We start from the raw sequence: 7,579 nt of genomic DNA on the forward strand, positions 1-7,579 counted from the left end.
AACTGGGGGCTCCCAGAAATACTTGGCAACTTTGTAGGAGACTGACTGATAGGGTTGCCAAATAAAATATAGGATGCCCAGTTAAATTTGAACTTCAGGCAAACAATGCATTTTTCTTCCAGTATAAATATGTCCCATGCAATAGTTGGTACATAGTTATACTAAAAAATGTTACTGTTTAATGGGACATCTTTATACTCAAAAATTTAAAAAAGTAAAAAACAACAATTTTTAAAGAGTTATTTGTTGTTTATCTGAAATTCAAATCCTATTGGGCATCACATTTATATTTGCCGGACCTGGCAGCCCTGGACTGGCAGCAAAGAACAAAAATCCAGTTAGGTGTGCATGTACTGTCATTGAATCAACAGGCTGTTGAAGACTAGGAATCAGGTCTTGCAGTGAACCTGCTGAGGACCTCAGAGCATCCTTCGCAGGGCGCTGCAGAAAATAAAAGGTTTGTGTTGAAGACTTCATGAGATTTATATTTAGCTGTATGAATGTGGACAGCAGACGTCAAAGAACGAGTATCTCAGACTTCAGTGAGCCGGATATAACTACCTACCTACCAAAGATGCTAGAAATGATCCATTCTTATTTTTAAGGCCACATTGGATATTTTGCTTCCAGTCCTTTTGGAAAGCAGTTGGGTTTGGATGAGGACGGGTTTACTTCTTGACTGTTTATAGTGAACAGAAATGAAATCTAGAGGGTGTCTTTTATTGATCTAGTTTGTAGCGCTTAATGAATAATTGAGCTTTACAGGCTGAAATACTTTTCAATTACCCCAGATGAATGGGGAACTACGTTATTATCTTAATGTCATAACTGCACCTACAGAATACAAATTAGTGTTATCTAGTTAAATTTGAAAAACTTCTCCACCCTAAATTGAGTAATTCCAGGATAAACATCATGTTGGGGGTTTCCGTCTGTTCTCTTATTGATCATGCAAACTAGAAAATATCCAGATACCCACAGTATTTATGGGCTCCGTACATACTGTACTTTAATTCTTTAAATAAAATTATATATTAGAATAATTATCTACTAGTACATACCCTATTACATTTAAAAGAAAGAATTGTGGTGGTATCTATATATTTTATGAATCATCACGTAGAGTCAGGCAGAGTTGGCACCAGTTCTGTTCATCAAAGCTGCTCTCGGAGTGGGTGAGCCGGCTGAAACTTTCTCCTGAAGACCCGGCTCATTGCTGGAGTCCGTCCAGTTTCTGTTTCCCTATTTTCTTTATTGGGAATTGGGGTCCCACCTGGGCTCTTCTCGGCATCGACTTTTCTAAGCAGTTTCTGCAGATCTATCTGCCTTTTACCGGGAGGAACGAAGGCATTTGCAACTCGAGTTGATAACACTTTGGAGTTGGGCTCCAGGGTAACCTGCTGTAGGTCAGAGACGCAACTAATGAATTCCATACCTTTGGTGATGGAACAAGCTTTATCCTTTCCTCAAAATTGTATTTTTAAAATTTTACAGTCAGCAGATCTTTAACTGTTTTCTGCATGGGCATCTTTTATTTATTTATTTATTTATTTAACGATCCAGACTAAGTGCTTTAGGTTGGGTTTTCTGAGCAGCAAAGGTGCTGTGGGGGCTGGAGGTGAGGCAGAGGAGAAGGTGGAGCGGGTGGGGCTGGCTGTGGCTGCGTGGGAGGAAGTGCAGCTCAGGATTCTCCAGGGGTGGTTAGAGCACAGGAAGGCGCTTGTAAGTTTACCAGTCGTGTAACAGGTTTGACCACAGGTTGCACAGGAAGAATTTTCTGAGTAGGTCTTCAGCACTTCCTGGAGCTTGCATAATTCATTTTATAAATGCAAACCGGTTTTTTGTTTTTGTTTTTAAAGACTATAAAGTTCTCGGTGGCAGAAATGGGATGGAAAGATGGTATTTTTCAATATTTCTAAACTCTGGGCTATGCAGTGCTGGCACCGGTTGCAGGTAGACCATCTTCTGTCCAAAGTTTTACTGTACCTTCCGCCCTCCCCCAAATTACGAGAAAGTTTATTTAGAAAGTTACAGAGATAGAAGTGAGCCTGGGCTGCATAGGCTCATGAAACAAGTTACAGAAGCAAAAGAAGGGCCCTCGGAGCCTGGGAGTGAGAAAGGCGAGGGTGATGTGCCTGGGCAGGAGAGGAGGGCGAAGGGAAAGGTGCTGGTTGCTGGGGAGAGCTAGAGCCTTACTGCATCCTTGATGCTGGGACATTTGAAGTTCCAGGATGATCTTAGCCCGCGTCTGCCAAGTGGTGTATCTATTGAAGAAATAACCACTCTTTCTTCTGAGGTTGGTGCAGGGGGAGGTGTGATTAGCTTGGACTGAAAGAGAGAGGCTTTCTTTTTTCTTTTATTTTAAAGATTAGAGGCCTGGTGCATGAAATTCGTGCACGGGGGTGGGGGGGGGGGCGGTGTCCCTCAGCCCAGCTTGCACCCTCTCCAATCTGGGACCCCTCAAGGGAAGTCCGACTGCCCGTTTAGGCCCAAGTGGGATCGGGCCTAAACGGGCAGTCGGACATCCCTCTCACAATCCAGGACTGCTGGCTCCCAATTGCTCACCTGCCTGCCTTCCTGATTTCCCCTAACCACTTCTGCCTGCCAGCCTGATCACCCCCTAACCGCTCCCCTGCCAGCCTGATTGATGCCTAACTGCTCCCCTGCCAGCCTGTTTGCCCCCAACTTCCTTCCTCTGCCGGTCTGGTCACCCCTAACTGCTCTCTCCTGCAGGGTTGATCGCCTCCAACTGCCCTCCCTTGCAGGCCTGGTCCCTCTCAACTGCCTTCCCTTGCAGGCCTGGTCCCTCCCAACTGCCCTCCCCTGCTGGCCATCTTGTGGTGGCCATCTTGTGTCATCTGGGGGCAGGATCTTTGACCACATGGGGGCAGCCATTTTGTGTGTTGGAGTGATGGTCAATCAGCATATTACTCTTTTATTAGATAGGATAGAGGCCTGGTGCATGGGTGGGAACCAGCTGGTTTGCCCTGAAGGGTGTGCTGGATCAGGGATCAGGGTGGGGTTCCCTTGGGGTGTGGAGAGGCCTGGGCGAGGGGCTTGTGGTTGTTTGCAGGCCAGCCACTCCCCTGGCGACGCAAGCAGAGGCCCTGGTATCTGGAATTTATTTATCTTCTACAATTGAAACTTTGTAGCCTGGAGTGGAGCCAAGCCTCCTGACCTCGCCATGGCCGGCAGCCATTTCTCTTGGGATTGATGTATCTTCTATAATTGAAACTTTGTATCCTTGAGTGGAGGCCTGGGCCCACCAGACTGTGGAAAGCTTGGCTTCTTCTGTTGCCGGGGAAACCCAAGCCTCCCTTCTGGTAGCCATCTTGGTTGGGGTTAATTTGCATACTCGCCCTGATTGGCTGGTGGGTGTGTTTTGGCTGGTGGTATGGCTTATGTAGCAGAGTGATGGTTAATTTGCATATTACTCTTTTATTAGAGAGGATCTTTTTTGCTTTTAGCTTTCTTCTTTGAGGTTTCAATTTAGGCATTATTTTAGTCTAAGATCCTGGGGATTAAATGGAATCCAGGCAGTGGCCTCACTCTTGCCAATAAAAAAAGTTAAATTAAAACCTAGTGAAGGGGCCAATCTAGCCATGGTCTCTCCAAAATGGACCCTTAAACATTTTGTGCCCTGGATGCGTAGCTCAGTTGTTAAAGCATCACCCAACACTCCAAGGTTGTGGGTTCAATCTCTGGTTAAGGCACATACAAGAATCAACCAATGAATGCATAAGTAAATGGAACAGCAAATCTCTCTCTCTCTCTCTCTCTCTCTCTCTCTCTCTCGCCCTCTCTCTCTCCCTCTCTCCCTCTCTCCCTGCCTCTCTCTTCCTCTAAAAAGTCAATTTAAAAAGTTTTAGCAACTTACTCTTTCGTTTACAGTGTATGAGAAGGCCTATTTTCTTCTACTCATGCTTGGTTTTATTTTGTAAAGGAATGCTAATCTGATAGGTAAAATATGCAGTTTCCTCACTTTGATTTCCATTTTTAACTTTTGAAGGAAATTATGCATTTTTCATGATTGCTGTTCATATTTATTTCTGTGAATGGTCTGTTCTTATCCTGTTGTCAATGGTTTTGTTTTGTTTGTTTATTTTTTTAACACCACTAAGAGAGTTTAACATTTTATGAAGTTAAACTTAGTTCACTTTTATAGCTTTCATGTTTGAGATTATGTTTATAACAGCTATTCTCCTTTCAAGATTAAAAAATAATCCCTCATTTTTTTCTGGATATTTTTTGGTTTTTGGTTTATTTTGTTTCATTTAAATCTTTGGTCTTAAACCTAAATTTATTTTGGGGTAAAGGGTAAAGCCACTTTTTTGGGGGAATTCAACAAGGGTACCAAAGTCCCCTTTGTTGCCCTTAGGCAACCCTGCTCTTCTCTGTAGTATTTCAAAGAGTGAAGATCTTACACATTAGAAAGTGCCCCTATCTCCAGAGTAAGGATAAGACCATGACTGAAATTTCGGTCTCCTGAGGGTTTGATAGTTTGTATTTGTTGTTTTATCACAAGTGTCATAGTTGAAGCTCCTTTTAAGTCTATGAGTAGAATAAGACTACGAATTTTCAGTCTGTAGATAAGTTCTCTTGGTCAGCATCTCAGTTACAGAAACTAGCCGGGAGCCGGACAGCTTAGAAATACAACCTCACTGTGCATTGGGTCAGGGTCAAAAAATTTCCTTTTAACCTTTTAATTATTTATTCAAAGATGAAAGTTTTGTTCAAATATGTTTTACTAAAAGGAACCATATTTCAGAGATTGATCTGTAGATAAATTTGTAGGAAATGCCATAGGGCTAACCACGTGAAGAAATCTTCCTCCTAGCCTTTTTATTTCAATGCAGATTTAAAAAATCATGCAATTAGATCGAATTCCGTAAGACTTGCTTTTGTAAAAATGTTCCCGTGAGCATCTGTGGTAGGAGGATTAAAAACCTAGTTCACCCAAAGGGAAGGTAAATGAGGTACTATGACAAGTAAGTAGTTTGTTGTTTATTACTCAAAAGGCTCTTTTCTTTTTTGCAGTTTTCTCCCTTTGTGAAGACTTACTAAAGTATACTGGTACGGGACTTTTGGACTGGAACATGTGGTGTTCTCCTGGGCAGGATGGTTCCCCGGATTCTTTGTCCGTTGGAGTTGAAGAATGAGACCCCGGGTGGAAGGTGGGATAGCAAAGGTGGAAATTTATTGAAGAACAAGTACAGACTCCCACGTGGGGAAGGGGAAAGAATCTCACAGCACAGACTCCCACGTGGGGAGGGGGAAAGAGTCCCACCTAGTCCCTTCTTCCACAATTTATAAAGGCTGCAAGTCCCTGTGTCCTGATATCCACTCTGATTGGCCACTATCCCCCTTTTGATTTGGTCACTATAGCAACTCCTGAGCTCAAAGGTCAAATCTCACATGGGACACATGAGTCCCGCCTCCCTCATTGTTCTCCTATTTCCTCTGGGCTTTCTTCCTCCTTCTTTATTTTGTAAATATAGACCTTTTGTTACTCCCAGTTTCCTTATCTTGTGGAAATGTAACTTCTACTGGCTTTCTGCTCCCTGATCTTAAGGAAATGTAACTTCTCCCAGTCTGTAACCCTGTGTTTTTTCCATGGACCTTTTTCATTTTTTAAAAATTTCCTAAACCTGCCTATATCCCCCTAAATTTCCTATTTCAATACTATCATCAGAATTTTTATTATGTGCCCCCTCTGTACTTCATTTATTACTCAGTTCATGAGAGACTATAAACAGAATCACAGTCCCAAATATGTTGTAAAATCTAAAATAAAAAAGTTTCCTTGAGGACAGACAGTCTGGTATTTTCTCTTGTCACTGGTCCAAAGTCCATGTTCCTGATTCTTTGGAAGCCAAAACTCAACACGTCAGAGTTTGGAGTGAGGAAAGGTTTACTGATGGAGAAGGCACCAAAGGAGAAGATGGGAGCCCTGGTGATGCCTGAAATCCATGTTAAGAGAGTACAGAGCTTAGGCTTCTTTTAGGTCAGGGGTAGGGGGAAGGGGAAGGGGCTGTTTTTGTAAAACTCAAGCCAAATTCCACTCATTATTAGCATGTCTATATGCAAGACTCAACTATTAGCCTGAAGGTTATGGGAACAAAGCAGCCTTGAACAAGATTGAGTCAAAGAGAGACCCAGCATTTCATTCTGTTACACTCTGATTTAGTAATCTCTCTACAACATCCCTGAGTGAGTCTTTAAAGCTGGTCTCTCAGCGACAGTAAACTCACTGCCTTATAAGATAGTCTGTGGCATTATTGAATAGCTTTTATTATAGGAAGTTTCTTGTTTGGGCATAAATGGACTCAAATTCATGGAAGAATAGTCATGGTGGTGACGGGACATGGAATCATTGTGACTTAGAAGAAATATGTTTAGTCTTAGTACACAATTCCTAGCTTCCAGCTCCCAGTCTCTTGAAATTTCCGAAGTTGAAGACAGTGAAAATGGTATATTTTATCATGTTAACGAGGTGACTTTTGGAAAGCACCTCAGTGGGAACTGATTGCCAAGAGACCCAACCTTGTGACTAGAGGGGTGGAACTTTTCGTCTCACTCCAAAACATTCACTTCCCAGGGAGAGGAGAGGGTTTGGAGATTTAAATCAATTGTCAATGTCCAGTGATTTAATCAATTATGCCTATGTAATTAATTTTCCATAAAGGCCCAAGAGGATGGGGTGCAGAGAACTTCTGGGTTGGGGAACTCCTGGAGGATCTGGGAGCCTGGCTTGCCTGGGGAGGGCTGGAAGTGTCATTCCCTCTCCACATAGCTCACCCTATGCAGCTCTTCCCCATCCTGGCTGTTCCTGAGTACAACAAACCAATAAACCTTTCACAATAAATCAGTGATCTAGTAAGTAACATGTTTCTCTGATTTCTGTGAGCCATTCTGGCAAATTAATTGAACCCAAGGAGCGGGTTGGGGAAACTTCTGATTTACAGCCCCAGTTAGAAGTATAGGTAACAACAATGGCATTCCGAGTTGAAGGGAGTTGTTGGAACGTCCAATTTGTAGTCAGTTGATCAGACGCATAGTCTGGGTTTGTGGCTGGCATTTGAAGAGTGTATGTGTTGGCAGAAGCAAGTCTTATATAGGGCTGAACTCAACCTGTGGAATCTGATGTTATCTGTGCAACAAATGCGCCCAAAATTGGTGCTTTAAAGTAATCATTTATTATGCTCAAAGATTCTGTGAACCAGGGATTTGGATGAGGCATAGTTCAAATGGCTTGTCTCTGCTCATAGTCGGGGTCCTCAGTTGGGAAGACATGAGGGCTGGGTTGACTCAAGGACTAGAGGCTGGTATCATTTGCAGGTGTCTTCCCTCATTTGTCAGTTAAGTCATTAGGGGTCTCAATGGAACACTTCCACATGGCCTCTCCATGTTGCCTGGGCTTCCTCAAAATATGGCAACCTCATGTAATCCCCTTCGTATGGCACTGAAGCATGGTGGTCCCTCCTTTGGAAAACTGCTGTTTAAAACTGTTTGAACTATTGTTATTTTTAGATAGTCTCTTATTCTATAAAATATAACTGTTTTTTAGCTTGAATAATAG

The 7,579-nt window shown here is 42.8% G+C and overlaps 1 pseudogene; it reads right to left on the minus strand.

Annotated features, from left to right (window-relative positions):
• Positions 1-1,154: 1,154 nt before the first annotated feature.
• On the minus strand, positions 1,155-3,497 carry LOC103293923 (proline-rich protein 11-like; annotated as a pseudogene).
• Positions 3,498-7,579: the final 4,082 nt, after the last annotated feature.

The sequence above is a fragment of the Eptesicus fuscus genome, chromosome 2 (assembly GCF_027574615.1).
Source record: "Eptesicus fuscus isolate TK198812 chromosome 2, DD_ASM_mEF_20220401, whole genome shotgun sequence".
Lineage (NCBI taxonomy): Eukaryota > Metazoa > Chordata > Mammalia > Chiroptera > Vespertilionidae > Eptesicus > Eptesicus fuscus.